Raw genomic sequence first — 13,210 nt, 5'->3', positions numbered from 1 at the left:
AATGCAGTATATACTGATGAATAACAAAATTTAAAATATTATGCTCCCTCCAAGATTCGAACCCTGCGAAAAAAAAATCACCCTTCAGATACAATATCAGCCATAAGATTGATAAAATAAACGCACCAGATCGTGCCCTAGATCTCACTAAAATTAGGGGGTCTCATTGGAGTGGCCCCCTATATATATATATATATATATATATATATATATATATATATATATATTCATTTCGGTGTTGAAACGAAGAACACACGGATAAACCGAGAGCTTTTTATGCTAATGACCGGTGTTACATGTTTTGGGGACATTGATTAAATGTATATATTAATGTTGTCCCCTATTTATTATGCATCCATTAATAATATTCCTTCATTAAATGCACTTCATTGATTACGGCAATAAATAGCACATGTGCATATTAAATTAGAGAATCTACCGTAATCTAACAAAATCTACCAAAATCTCGTCATGTCTCATTGACTTAAATAGGCGATGATACGAGAGCTCGTCCTATTAATGGCAAGTGGGCTAAGGAATTCTATAAATAGCAAGCTTGGGAATGAAGAAATCATCCCTCAAACAACTCCCTCACTCTAAGCTCTCTCTCCCTCTCGGTCTCTCACACTCTCTCTCTCAACCATCTTTCTCACGCCGCCCAGCCCCTCTCTGGTAGCAGCAGCGGCTGCTTCCCCCTCTCCCCTCGCCGTCGTCAGTCGCCGCTCACCGGAGGAGCGACGACCGCCCTCTCCTTCTCCCTCTTCCCCTCAAACACGCCATCTCCATCTCCCTCTCTCTCCATTTCCTCTGCTGCACAGCCACCACCACCACTTCCTTCCTCTCTCACATTTGCCGACGATCGCCGCTCGCCGACGCCGTCAACCGAGTGCTCCAGCTGCTCTCTCCAGCCACCGAAGCTCACGCCGGATAGCAGCAGCCTGCGGCTTCGTTGTGGCCACGAGTCCAGTCGGCGCCACCTCTGTTTTCCGCGTTCCAACGTCCCTCTTCTTCCTAACGTCCTCTACGGGTCGCCGGTAGCCTCGTATTCTCGTTTATCCTCTATCTTTTCTTTCTTCATATACTTTGTAGTTTTAGGGTTCTATGCCTCAAAACCTAGCAAGAACCAACTTCTTTGACTTTAAAAAAAAAAAAACACTATTTTCTCCTCTTTTAAAAGACAAAGAAGTTGGTTCTTGCTAGGTTTTGAGGCATAGAACCCTAAAACTACAAAGATATGATATTTTCATAATAAAGAACCTATTTTCTTCTCATATATATAGTCATATAAAGTTTTGAATTGGTTAAATGAGTCTCGTTAAAGATGTTAAATGAATTCATGCATTTTCATGGTAAGTCTACAACATATAGTAAAAGAATGTTTGGTTAAGCATGATTTGATGAAATGTTAGAGTTAAAGGACTTAGACTTCTTTAAAAGAGGTAAAGATACCACTAAAATGTGATGTTAAGCTTTGGATGTTAAGAATATAGCATGAGAGATACTAAGAATGCTTGGTTAAGTGTTGGTTTAAAGTATGGTTTTCAAACTGTTTTGATGAACTTCAAATCTGAACTTTGACAGTCAGTTTAGGCAGAATTCTTTTATCCAAAAATCCTGAAATTTTGATGGTATGTAGTCTGACATGTTTTTGACGTCCATTCAAATTTTCAAGTCAATTGGATAACGTATGCTATAGTGTCAAAATTGAAACTTATCACTGCAGTTGCTACAAATTTCCTTTAGTGACAGAAGCATTGTTCTGGCCTTTTGATAGGCTCCTGTTGGATAATACCTTTGAAGTTTTTATAGTGTCAAGTTGAAGATGTTAAGGACCCACACACCAAATTTGACATCGTTTGCTATATTTTCAAAATATAAACTTTTCGTTGACAGAACCTGCCAGATATGGTAGACGATAGAAAAACTGTTATATCTCTTAAACCACTTAGAGTTTTTCAACACACTTTTTTTTAAATCAAACTAGACTCACAGAGGTTTCCATACATATAAAATTCGAACCCTAAAGTTTTCTAAATTAAAGCAATTTGTTGTCTAAAGGTTGGACAGTGCAGTAGTAATAATGGTAGGAATGAGCCAAGATTTTTCTTTTGCATTCTTAGGTTTAACCTTGCTATAATTGGTTGTAATTGAAGGATGATAGCCCCAATAGGATCGTTTCTTGGATATATTAATTCACCATACAACGATTAATTCCTAACATGCTTCTATGAATTTAAGTGATGCACATTGGAGTTAGAAATACCTGAAGAATTCCTAAGAATTCATCAATTCGTCGCTGAACAGGTCAGCCAACTTCAAGCCTTCGTTGGAAGTCTCAAAAGTCCTCCAATCGTATTTTGTCCAGAAATACGACTTCTTCCTTTTCGAAAGATCTTTCCGTTGCCACTTATTTCGTCCAAATCCGAGTTCTGTAGAGGAAGTTATGGCCGTTATTCAGAAACTGCCAGACCTTGATTTCCTGCGAAAATCTGACTCCAGCTCCTGAACTGTATCTCGCTCAACTCCCACCGTTGGATGGACAACGAGCTGTGAGAATTCCCAAGGAGAAAATCGGCCTTCTCAAGTTGGCACCCCTCTGCTGCTCTCGAAAAACCCTAATATTGTGTGTGTTTTTCCTGAGAGCAGACAGCTGTATTTAAAGACAAAATACAGTCCTTGGGGCACCAGAACTGTGATGGGCGAATTCTCCAGCTAGGGTGTTAGGTTCGGGGGGGTCTCGAATAGGTGTATGGGGGGGGAGAAAATACACCTATAGGCTATTTTTGGTCTATCTACCAACCTCAATCAGAGGGATCTCAGTCAGAGATAGAAAAGAAACTTTTCATGCAAACCAGACACCTGTTTAACCGAAATTAGTTTTGACCAACAGGGTTGACGACTGATACTGAAAGCTCTTCAGTAAAGAGTTATCAGTTAAGTCACTAGAACTTAACTGATCCACGTAAGGGCTTCAGTCGTGTTTGCAAAGAAGAAGATGATATCTCTCTTCCTTACTATCAGAGGATAGTGAGTCAGATTGATATCATACGCAGCGGAAATTAAACTTAGTTTCGAATAGCCTCGGTGGAGCAGATAGTTGGATTAGGGTTTCTCTAGCTGTTAGTCAGTGTTCAGTTTTATCAATTGAAATAGCACAGTTATGAAAGTAAAACTGAAAGCTGTAAATAACATAGAGACTTTTACGTGGTTCGGAAAAACTCTTTCCTACATCCACGGCTGGTTGATTCTGAGTGGTCTCCTGAAAGCATCAGGAAGTTATCAGTATATGGAGTTTTTGTGAGAGATTTTACCTCTGGGCCATTCATTCCATTGTCGTAGCTGTTGTCAGCTACACTTTATGATTCGTTGGCCATCAGGGCTCGGCTCTCATCATCTGAGCTGGAACTGTCGAAGTCGGATGATTCTGATGTGTCGTTAGAAGAATCAGCATCATCAGCAACCATCGCTTTCTTCTTCGAAGATCTGCGATCTTTCTTCGCTTTCAGTTCCCTGCGCTCAGCTGGAGTCAAATCAGGGCATTCATGTCGAAAGTGCCCTTTCTTTCTACATCCAAAACATTCCAATTCTTTGATGTCGTAAGCGACTGACTTCCTTTTTCCGCTTCGATCTGTGGAATGTCTGGAGTCCCCTTCTCTTTCTTTTCCCTTGTAGTGCTGCTTGTGGAACCTTCTGTACTTCCGGAACTTGGACTCCATCTTGTTGAATCTGTCAGTCAACAAGGCATATTGACTGAAGAAGTCCTCAGGGTTGAGTTCCATTGGCTCCTTGATCTGCTTCTTGCCTTCTCTGGTCGAGGCCTTCAGTGCAACTCCTCTTGAGGTTGATGGACCATCTTCGTCTGATCCTCCAGCCTTCTTGTTACCAAGATTTCTCATAAGGTCGAACTCATTTGCCATGAGATCGGAGAAAAGCTTGTTTGTCGGGAGCTGACTGAATCCTGGCTTATGCTGATGAGCGACTGAGTAGATCTGCCATTCTCCACGTGGCAGTGCTCGAAGAATCTTCAGGTTGATTTCTCGTTGAGTGTATTTGTCTTTGGAAATGGATTGAACTTCATTCAATATAAGATTGAATCTTTGTTCCATTTCCTCGACAGATTCATTCTTGAGCATGTGGAAGGAGTCGAATTTCTGGCAAGCTATGGAAAGCTTATTCTCCTTGATTTCCTCAGAACCTATGCACATTCTTTCCAGAATGTCCCACATCTCCTTCGCTGTTCTGCACTTGATGATCTTCATGATATGCTTGTCGGGAACGGTGCCGGAGATGATGCTTTTGGCGAGGTTGTCTAACTCATCTTGCTTCCTTTCTTCTGTGGTGAAGTCTGCCTTTGACTTGGGCTGGTCCTCATCGTAAGGTTCCTGACGGATGTCATTAGGAACCCTTTTTACAGTTTCGGTGATGATGATCGGACCGCTGGTGATGACTTCCCACATTCTGCAATGTTGGGCGGTGAGGAAGCTTTCAAGCCGAAACTTCCATTTGTCGTATTTTTCAATACTAAACATAGGTAGAGAAGATAATCTGATGTGGTTAGTCTCCATCAAAAAAGAGAGAACAGATAACAGCAGATAGAGCAAGTAGCAAGCACAAAAATAAGAAAGAGTAAAACTTCTTCGAGACCTTTAAGAAGAAGGATCTAGTTCAAGTAGGAACTAGTCAGAGACAGATAGTTCTTGCGAACAACCTGCTCTGATACCAATTGTTAGGTCCGGGGGGGTCTCGAATAGGTGTATGAGGGGGGGGAATACACCTATAGGCTATTTTTGGTCTATCTACCAACCTCAATCAGAGGGATCTCAGTCAGAGATAGAAAAGAAACTTTTCATGCAAACCAGACACCTGTTTAACCGAAATTAGTTTTGACCAACAGGGTTGACGACTGATACTGAAAGCTCTTCAGTAAAGAGTTATCAGTTAAGTCACTAGAACTTAACTGATCCACGTAAGGGCTTCAGTCGTGTTTGCAAAGAAGAAGATGATATCTCTCTTCCTTACTATCAGAGGATAGTGAGTCAGATTGATATCATACGCAGCGGAAATTAAACTTAGTTTCGAATAGCCTCGGTGGAGCAGATAGTTGGATTAGGGTTTCTCTAGCTGTTAGTCAGTGTTCAGTTTTATCAATTGAAATAGCACAGTTATGAAAGTAAAACTGAAAGCTGTAAATAACACAGAGACTTTTACGTGGTTCGGAAAAACTCTTTCCTACATCCACGGCTGGTTGATCAGACCAACAATCCACTCCGCAAGTGCTTGCCTAGTGCACTGCAAACCGTAAACTGAAGATAAACTCTCTTCAGCACCTACACACCTCGCGTAGGATTTCCCCACCTACACACCTCGCGTAGGATTTCAACACCTACACAACTCGCGTAGGGTTTCCCTGCTAAGCACACCTCGTGCTCAGACTTCCCTTTCAGAGTTCAGAGTACCTTCCTGAACTCCGAGTCACTCAAACACTCTTATGGGGGAGAGGTTTAAACGAGTGCCAACTATACTTACAAAGAACAAGTTCTTTGAAGTAAGTTTGACCTTTTGGCTTCTGGGTACACAGATATATGCCTAGGGTCTAAGAGAATGTATGTAATCAGCAGTGACTGATTTTGGCTTTGGAATTCTCTTCTTCGATTCAAGCTTTGAGCAGTTAAGCTTTAGGCTGAGTAGCTATTTCGGCAGAGCTTCAGCTTATGTTGTTGAATCGGTGAAGATTGAAGTGATCCTCGAGCGCTATTTGTAGGAGAACTCTTGAATAGATCCGTTGGCATAAATCGTCTTCAAGATTTCTTCCGTTGGAGAGCAATTCGAATTTGGGCTGAGGCTTCAATCTTCGAGGTTCCTTGTCTGTGTGGAAACGGCTCTCTTTGAAGGACAGGAGATGTGACATCTCTGAAAAGTAGCCACCAGATAGGAATGACCTCTGCAGAGATAAGATATTGAGATATCTCTGCATTTAATGCGGCTGTACTTTGAGCGTACGTGGCTTCCTCTGAACGTTGGAAGATCAGTCCTAGGAGGAATGTTCAACTGATACTTGACTTTAGTATCAGTCTATGGCGCGCATTAAATAATCAGTCTTCAACTGATTCTTCAACTGATACTTCAGTTGGTAACTCCAGTCTTCAGTCTTCAGTCTTCATTCTTCAGTCTTCAGTCTTCAGTCTTCGACACCGCAACTAAACTAGAAACGAACTCTAACACTTGAGTTCAAAACGATTCTAGTCTATTACATTTAAGTCCTATGAATTTTGGTATCATCAAAACAAGGGTTAGGATATTCCACAAGGTTCCCAACATAGGGCAAAGGAGACTTTGGGCCAGTCCAGGGAGCAGATACAGGGAATAAAGATGGGCCTCAAATAAATTAATTTCTATGATCAACCCAAATCATAATTAATTCATTCCACTAGAGAATCAATACTGACTTACCCCTTTATTGCCGATGATGAGTCGGGGCTTGTATTTAGACTTATTAATGTCACAGCCCACTATCCCAATGACGGGTTAACCGGGGTTATGACTTGGGTGAACAATAAGAAATGGAAATTTAAAAGGGATTTACTAAATAACCAACATTAATAACAACAAACTAGTGGTATATATATATATATAACCACTTGGGTAATTAACAAATGAGCCAGCCATAACGACTAAACCCCAAATGAAAGTTAAACAAAATGAAGGAGTAATAAGTTCCACAATACGATAACAAATTCAGAGTGTTTGCAGCGGAAAAACGTGTGAGTTATGCATATGGAGATGCATACTCAAGGTTTCATTACATAAACATCAAAAGAGAAATCCGCTCAACACCGATCCATTCCATCGCCTGCTCAACCTGCACATTTAGAAATACATGCAGGGCTGAGTATAAAAATACTCAGTGACATAAGCCGAAAATACAACATGCATACATATATAAATTGAACTGCCATAACAGTAACACACAGGGGTTTTCATAAATGACCTGCGCTTACTAAAACATTTCGTTCATTTTCATAAAGGTGGATGCATCCCATTTTCAGTCTATATGGTCCATATCTGCCCTTTCTATCACGCGCCGGGAAGGAGGCCTCCTTACCACGGACGCCAAGACCGGTCGCAAGCGACTCGCGGTCTCCATAAGTGTACACGTTAACCCTAGCTAGCGACCTTTGTCTAGCATAGGATCCCAATTGGATTTCCTTTAAAGTTGGCGAACCAACACAGATAGGATACATATAAAAACATAAACATTTTGGCAGTCAATCATTTCATAAATATTTCATTTTCATAACATTTTCATTTTCATAAAGGGCATTAAACATATAAGCATTTCATAAGAACTGAATAAATAGTCAAAACATATCATGCATATATATTCGCATATGAGGCCTACGTCACGCAGGGGATCTCTATATACGTAATAATAAAATAATGCCCACCTTAAACGTTCTTAAAGCTGGCGTGGAGTCGTTTCTTCTTCTGCTTCACTTTCTGTCGCCCGGACCTTCATTGATGAAGAGTCGATAAGTTCGTGAAGAAATTGTCATAAGACAAAGTCTAATTCTACGTGCCTAAGGTATCTTTTAATGTTTTAGGGTTCTAGCATCCATATTAATCTCGTTTCATTCAATCAATAAAATGTAACCAATTATCATGTAACTATCATATAGGTTCGAACCCATTTGTTCGAACATCAACATGTACATAATCCATAACTTCCTTCTACACCCGTCATTTAGTCAAGTACTCCATCAATTAAGAACAAGCTATATATTATTACCCTAAAAATTTAATCATTATAAATCATGCTTTCTCATACTTCGCACATTTTCATCACTTAAATAAATAAATCATTTATAAACATATGCTTAGCAATTTAATATCTCAATTAAATCCCAAGCTCATTTGATAAAGTAAATCATATACTTAATCATTCTATAACACAATTCCACATAAATAGTCTCAATATTTTTTTAAAACATGAAGCCATTCTAATAGGACATTTTAATTCCATTATAATGGAATTACTCATAAAATAATTTAATCCTTTTTCTTTTAAAAGAAACCATATTTATAATATTCTATACATTTCATTTTTTTTTATGTAAATAAATAAGAAATTCCATTATTCATTTATAAATAATAAAACATTTTAAAATCCATTGAGATGAAATAAAACATTTTAACCATTTAAAAAAAATCCATACTCGTAAGCTTTGAAAATAATTTTATCATGTAATAAATGGGGCTTAATCCCAAAATATTTGCTTTAAAGTCCATTAATAATTTAAATAATAGAATGGACTTCATTTAGAATAAATAATCCAACTCCCAATATTAAAATTTAAATCAAGAGATTTAAATTCACTAAATAATTTAGGGAAAAATCAAACATTTTTTTTTTTTATAGAATTAAGGCCAAAATTCGTAGGCCTATATTTAAATAACAGCTCAAAACTTAATTAAAAATTGGGCCTAAACCTATTAAATAAAAACCCATCAGATTTAAAGGCAAAATGGGCCCAACAGAAATAAAATAAAATCGGCCCACTCTTTTTTTTTAAAATTTTCGGCCCATCCTCATTATAGGGCTTAAGCCCAAATTTAAAAAAAAATCTAATACTAACATATATACACAAACACACACACACTCAGCACACACAACACTCATCTCTCTCGCCTCTCTCACGTCTCTCCCTCTCACTTCAAGAAACGCACACACACACACACACACAGCTCATCTCTCTCCCTCTCCTCGTTTCTGCCGCCGCCGCCCGAGATCGGCGAAGGTCCGGCATATCGCCGTCGTCCTGCTCTTGTCCCGGTGAATCGACGGCAGCCGCGCCTCCTCACGGCCCATCCCCTCTCGGTATCTCTCTCTCTCTTCCTGCTCGCGGTGGGCAGTCACCCCGGCGACCACAGTGCCGCCGCGACGACCTCAACAGCACCGCTGCCTGCTCTTCTTTCTCCCCCTCGGCCGGTCGAGCAACGGCATCCCGAAGGGCCGCCGCTCGTGCCGCTGCTTCCGCCGCGTCTCCGCCGTCTCTGCCGGAGAAGATAAGTCCTTTCCCCTTTCCTACTTATTCCCCTTTTCTCTCTTTTCTAAATCTAAAACTCAATTAATCTTTCTCCTCTCCTCCCAATGTCTGACAGAAAAAGGAAAAGGCGGCGGCTTGCCGCCGAGCCGTCGCCGTCGCCGGCCCTGAGCAGCCGTCGGCTGCTCTCACTCCTCCCTCCGTCCCCGGTCACACACAATAAAGACACAAGAAGGCCCAATTTCAGTCCAGATTCACATATAGAAAGTTAGGGTTTTTGTTTAGAAATTTTGTTCTTTCATCATTTCTTTTTATCAGATCTTGAAATCCTTGTAATTGTAATAGTTAGGTGAAAATAATGATTATGAGTGTGTGTTTGTTTGTTGGTGGTCCTCTGATGCTTGATAAGATGATGTAATTGAAGCAATAATAATCTAAAAGAAGTTGTTTATGCTGGAAATAACCTTGAAGAGGCAGATGAGGATTTGTGGCTTCTGCATAAATGATGCTAGGTGTTAGAATGTAATCCTCGAAAAATTAAATGGAGGAAATAAACAAAATTTACACACCTTGATTCTTGATTTGGAACTTGAAACAAACTTGATAATTTCTTTGAAGGACCCGTGAGGAGTAGGAGGAAAGAAAATGGTAATTTAGAAGATTAGAGAGAGAGGATTTCTTAATGAGGAATCTGCAAGATGTAGTGCTGAATATGGAATGTAGTGGTGGAGAAATAAAAAAAATGAAGTGTGTGGAGAGTTAGGTGTATTGGTGGGGAAAAAGGGTGTAGTAGTGGGGAGGTAGTGGAATAATGATTATTTAGTGGAATGAGTGTAGAAGATGGCCGGCAATGATGAGTGTAAAGAGTGTTTAGTGGAATTAGTGGAATTAGTGGAATAATTTGCATATGATGAGTGTTTCCAACACCATCAATTTATTTAAGAGATAGATGTATGTGGAAATGAAAAGTATATGATAACGTATTTGTAATACTAATTCCGGGTTTCCATATAACGAAGCTTCGTTATAACTCTCTACAAATTACATATTTTATAACTCGTTTTATAAGTCGAAAATTAATCACGACTTCAATTAAATAATAGAAATACTATTTCTGTCGTATATAAATTAATAACTTGACTTTGCTAAGTCAATTATTAAATTAGAAAATAAATTATTGACTGCTTCAATAATTCTTTAAATCTCAAACGGATTCAAATAATAATAAGAATTTAGCACATCAAAATACATATATAACAATTAAATAAATTAAACCAGTTTTATTATTAATGGATGCCGAACCCTAATTATTAATAATTCAGTCTTTAATTAGTGATTGAAAGCCGGGATATGACATACTATCCCCCTTAAAAGAAATTTCGTCCCGAAATTTGTACCTCAGGAAATAATTCTGGGTATTTCTCCTTCATGCTAGACTCGAGTTCCCATGTTGCCTCTTCTTGATCATGGTGCTTCCAAAGGACTTTTACTAAGGGTATCGACTTATTCCTTAGTACTTGAACCTTCCGATCTAGAATAGATTCGGGTCTCTCTTCATAGCTCATATCTGGGCTTAGGATAACGTCGTCCCTTTGGATCACGTGTTTTGGATCATAAACATATTTTCTCAACTGCGACACATGAAACACATTATGCACATTCCCAAGGCTTGGCGGCAACGCCAGCCTGTAAGCTACCGGGCCTACCTTTTCTAGGATCTCATAGGGTCCTATAAAACGGGGTCTAAGCTTACCCTTTACGCCAAATCTTGTAATCCCTTTAGAGGGAGAAATCTTCAAAAAGACTTTATCCCCACACTCAAACTGCAAGTCGGTTCGACGTTTGTCGGCATAAGACTTCTGTCTATCTTGGGCCTCTTTAATACGCTGTCGAATCTGACGGACGATCTCAATCATCTCGCCTACTGTATCTGGCCCCAAGATTCTTCTTTCGCCGACTTCATCCCAGTAAAGCGGCGATCTACATTTCTTCCCGTATAACGCCTCATAAGGTGCCATGGCGATAGTTGCTTGATAGCTGTTGTTGTAAGCAAATTCGATTAGTGGCAACACACGCTCCCAATCTTCTCCTCTATCTAGCACGACAGTCCTTAACATATCTTCTAGCGTTTGAATTGTCCTTTCGGACTGACCGTCGGTCTGCGGGTGGAAAGCTGTGCTGAAATTCAACCTTGTCCCCAATTCCTTCTGCAAGCTTATCCAGAATCTGGAGGTAAACTTAGAATCTCTGTCGGACGTGATTGTTTTCGGCACCCCATGTAAACGCACGATCTCCTTAATGTAGAGTTGGGCTAACTTATCTGATCTATACGTGATAGGGATAGGCAGAAAGTGTGCACTCTTCGTGAGTCTGTCAACAATGACCCATATTACCGTGTTACCTCGTCTTGTTTTTGGCAATCCTGTAACAAAGTCCATTGCAATATCGTCCCACTTCCATTCTGGAATCTCTAAAGGTTGTAGCTCGCCGTAAGGTCGTTGGTGTAAAGCCTTTACTTGCTGGCAAACTAGACACTTTTCGACGAATAAAGCCACGTCTCGTTTCATTCCTTCCCACCAGAAATTCTCTTTTAGATCTTGATACATCTTAGTGCTTCCCGGGTGGGCGACATAAGGAGTGTCATGGGCTTCGCTCATGATCTTGTTCTTGAGTTCATCGTCATGAGGGATGCATATTCTCCTCTCAAAGAAAATAGCATTATCGGCTTCTTCGTGGTAGTTCTTAAGATTTCCTTCTCTTATCTTAGCTCGTAATTTCTCCAATTTATCATCCTTCCTTTGAGCTTCTACCACCAATTTCCTCAAATTCGGTATAATCGCGACCACCCCCGCTATTGTAGCAGGTGGGTTTATCACCTCTAATTTCATCCTATCAAAATCTCGTATGAGCTCTTCTTCCTTTGTAAGGATGTATCCCAGTTTCAATGGGACCTTGCGGCTCAATGCGTCGGCTACTACATTGGCTTTCCCCGGGTGATAATTTATACCACAGTCATAATCTTTTACTAATTCGAGCCACCTTCGCTGTCTCATGTTGAGATCTTTTTGCTCGAAGAAGTACTTCAGACTTTTGTGATCGGTGTAAATCTCACACCTGACACCATATAGATGATGTCTCCAAATTTTTAGTGCGTGCACTACCGCCGCTAGTTCAAGATCATGGGTCGGATAATTCAATTCGTGTGGCCTAAGTTGCCGCGATGCATATGCAATCACTTTGCCTTCCTGCATCAAAACGCATCCTAGTCCATTCTTTGATGCATTCGTGTAGACCACATACTCCTTGTCTGGTTCCGGAATTGCTAGCACTGGCGCCGTAGTTAGCTTTTCCTTTAGCAGCTGAAAACTTTCTTCACACTCGTTAGTCCATGTATATTTAATTCCCTTTCGGAGCAATTGCGTCATCGGCCTTGCTATCTTGGAAAATCCCTCAATGAATCTTCGATAGTAGCCAACCAATCCCAAGAAACTTCTGATCTCGTTTGGGGTAGTTGGCGACTTCCATCCTTGTACTGCTTCCACTTTGGCGGGGTCCACCTTAATACCTTCTGAAGATACAATATGTCCCAGAAATGTAACTTCTTTGAGCCAAAACTCACATTTGTTGAATTTGGCATAAAGGCGTTCATCCCTTAGCGTTTGTAACACAGTTCTCAGATGTTCCATATGTTCTTCTTCATTCTTGGAGTAGATGAGAATATCATCAATAAACACCAAGACGAACTTATCCAAATAGGAATGAAATACTCTGTTCATGAGGTCCATGAACACAGCTGGTGCATTTGTTAGTCCGAACGGCACAACTACGAACTCGTAGTGACCATATCTTGTTCGGAAAGCCGTTTTGGGTATATCTTCATGTCTAACCTTTAACTGATGATACCCAGACTTCAAATCGATTTTGGAGAAAACACTCGCGCCCTTGAGTTGGTCGAATAAATCATCAATTCTGGGCAATGGATACTTGTTCTTAAGCGTTAGCTTGTTCAGCTCTCGATAATCGATGCACAATCTCAAGGTTCCATCTTTCTTCTTGACAAACAGCACCGGCGCTCCCCATGGGGACACACTAGGCCTGATGAAGCCTAGGTCCAGCAACTCTTGTAACTGGATTTTCAACTCTTCCAATTCCTTCGGGCCCATTCTGTA

General features: G+C 40.3%; 1 long non-coding RNA gene across 2 annotated transcripts; it reads right to left on the bottom strand.

The window, feature by feature from the left end:
• Nucleotides 1-6,563: 6,563 nt before the first annotated feature.
• LOC130990363 (uncharacterized) lies at nt 6,564-10,095 on the bottom strand. 2 transcript variants are annotated; one of them, XR_009090946.1, is made up of 4 exons: nt 9,611-10,095; nt 9,506-9,535; nt 7,446-7,510; nt 6,564-6,859 (listed from the first exon to the last, which is right to left on the bottom strand). It is a non-coding gene; the product is annotated as an uncharacterized LOC130990363 (long non-coding RNA). The 2 variants fall into 2 exon arrangements; XR_009090947.1 differs by lacking the exon at nt 6,564-6,859 and having other exon boundaries at nt 7,022-7,510.
• Between the last annotated feature and the right edge of the window lie 3,115 nt (nt 10,096-13,210).

This window comes from Salvia miltiorrhiza, chromosome 6, assembly GCF_028751815.1.
Source record: "Salvia miltiorrhiza cultivar Shanhuang (shh) chromosome 6, IMPLAD_Smil_shh, whole genome shotgun sequence".
Taxonomy (NCBI): domain Eukaryota; kingdom Viridiplantae; phylum Streptophyta; class Magnoliopsida; order Lamiales; family Lamiaceae; genus Salvia; species Salvia miltiorrhiza.
This window is presented reverse-complemented; position numbering and strand designations above follow the sequence as displayed.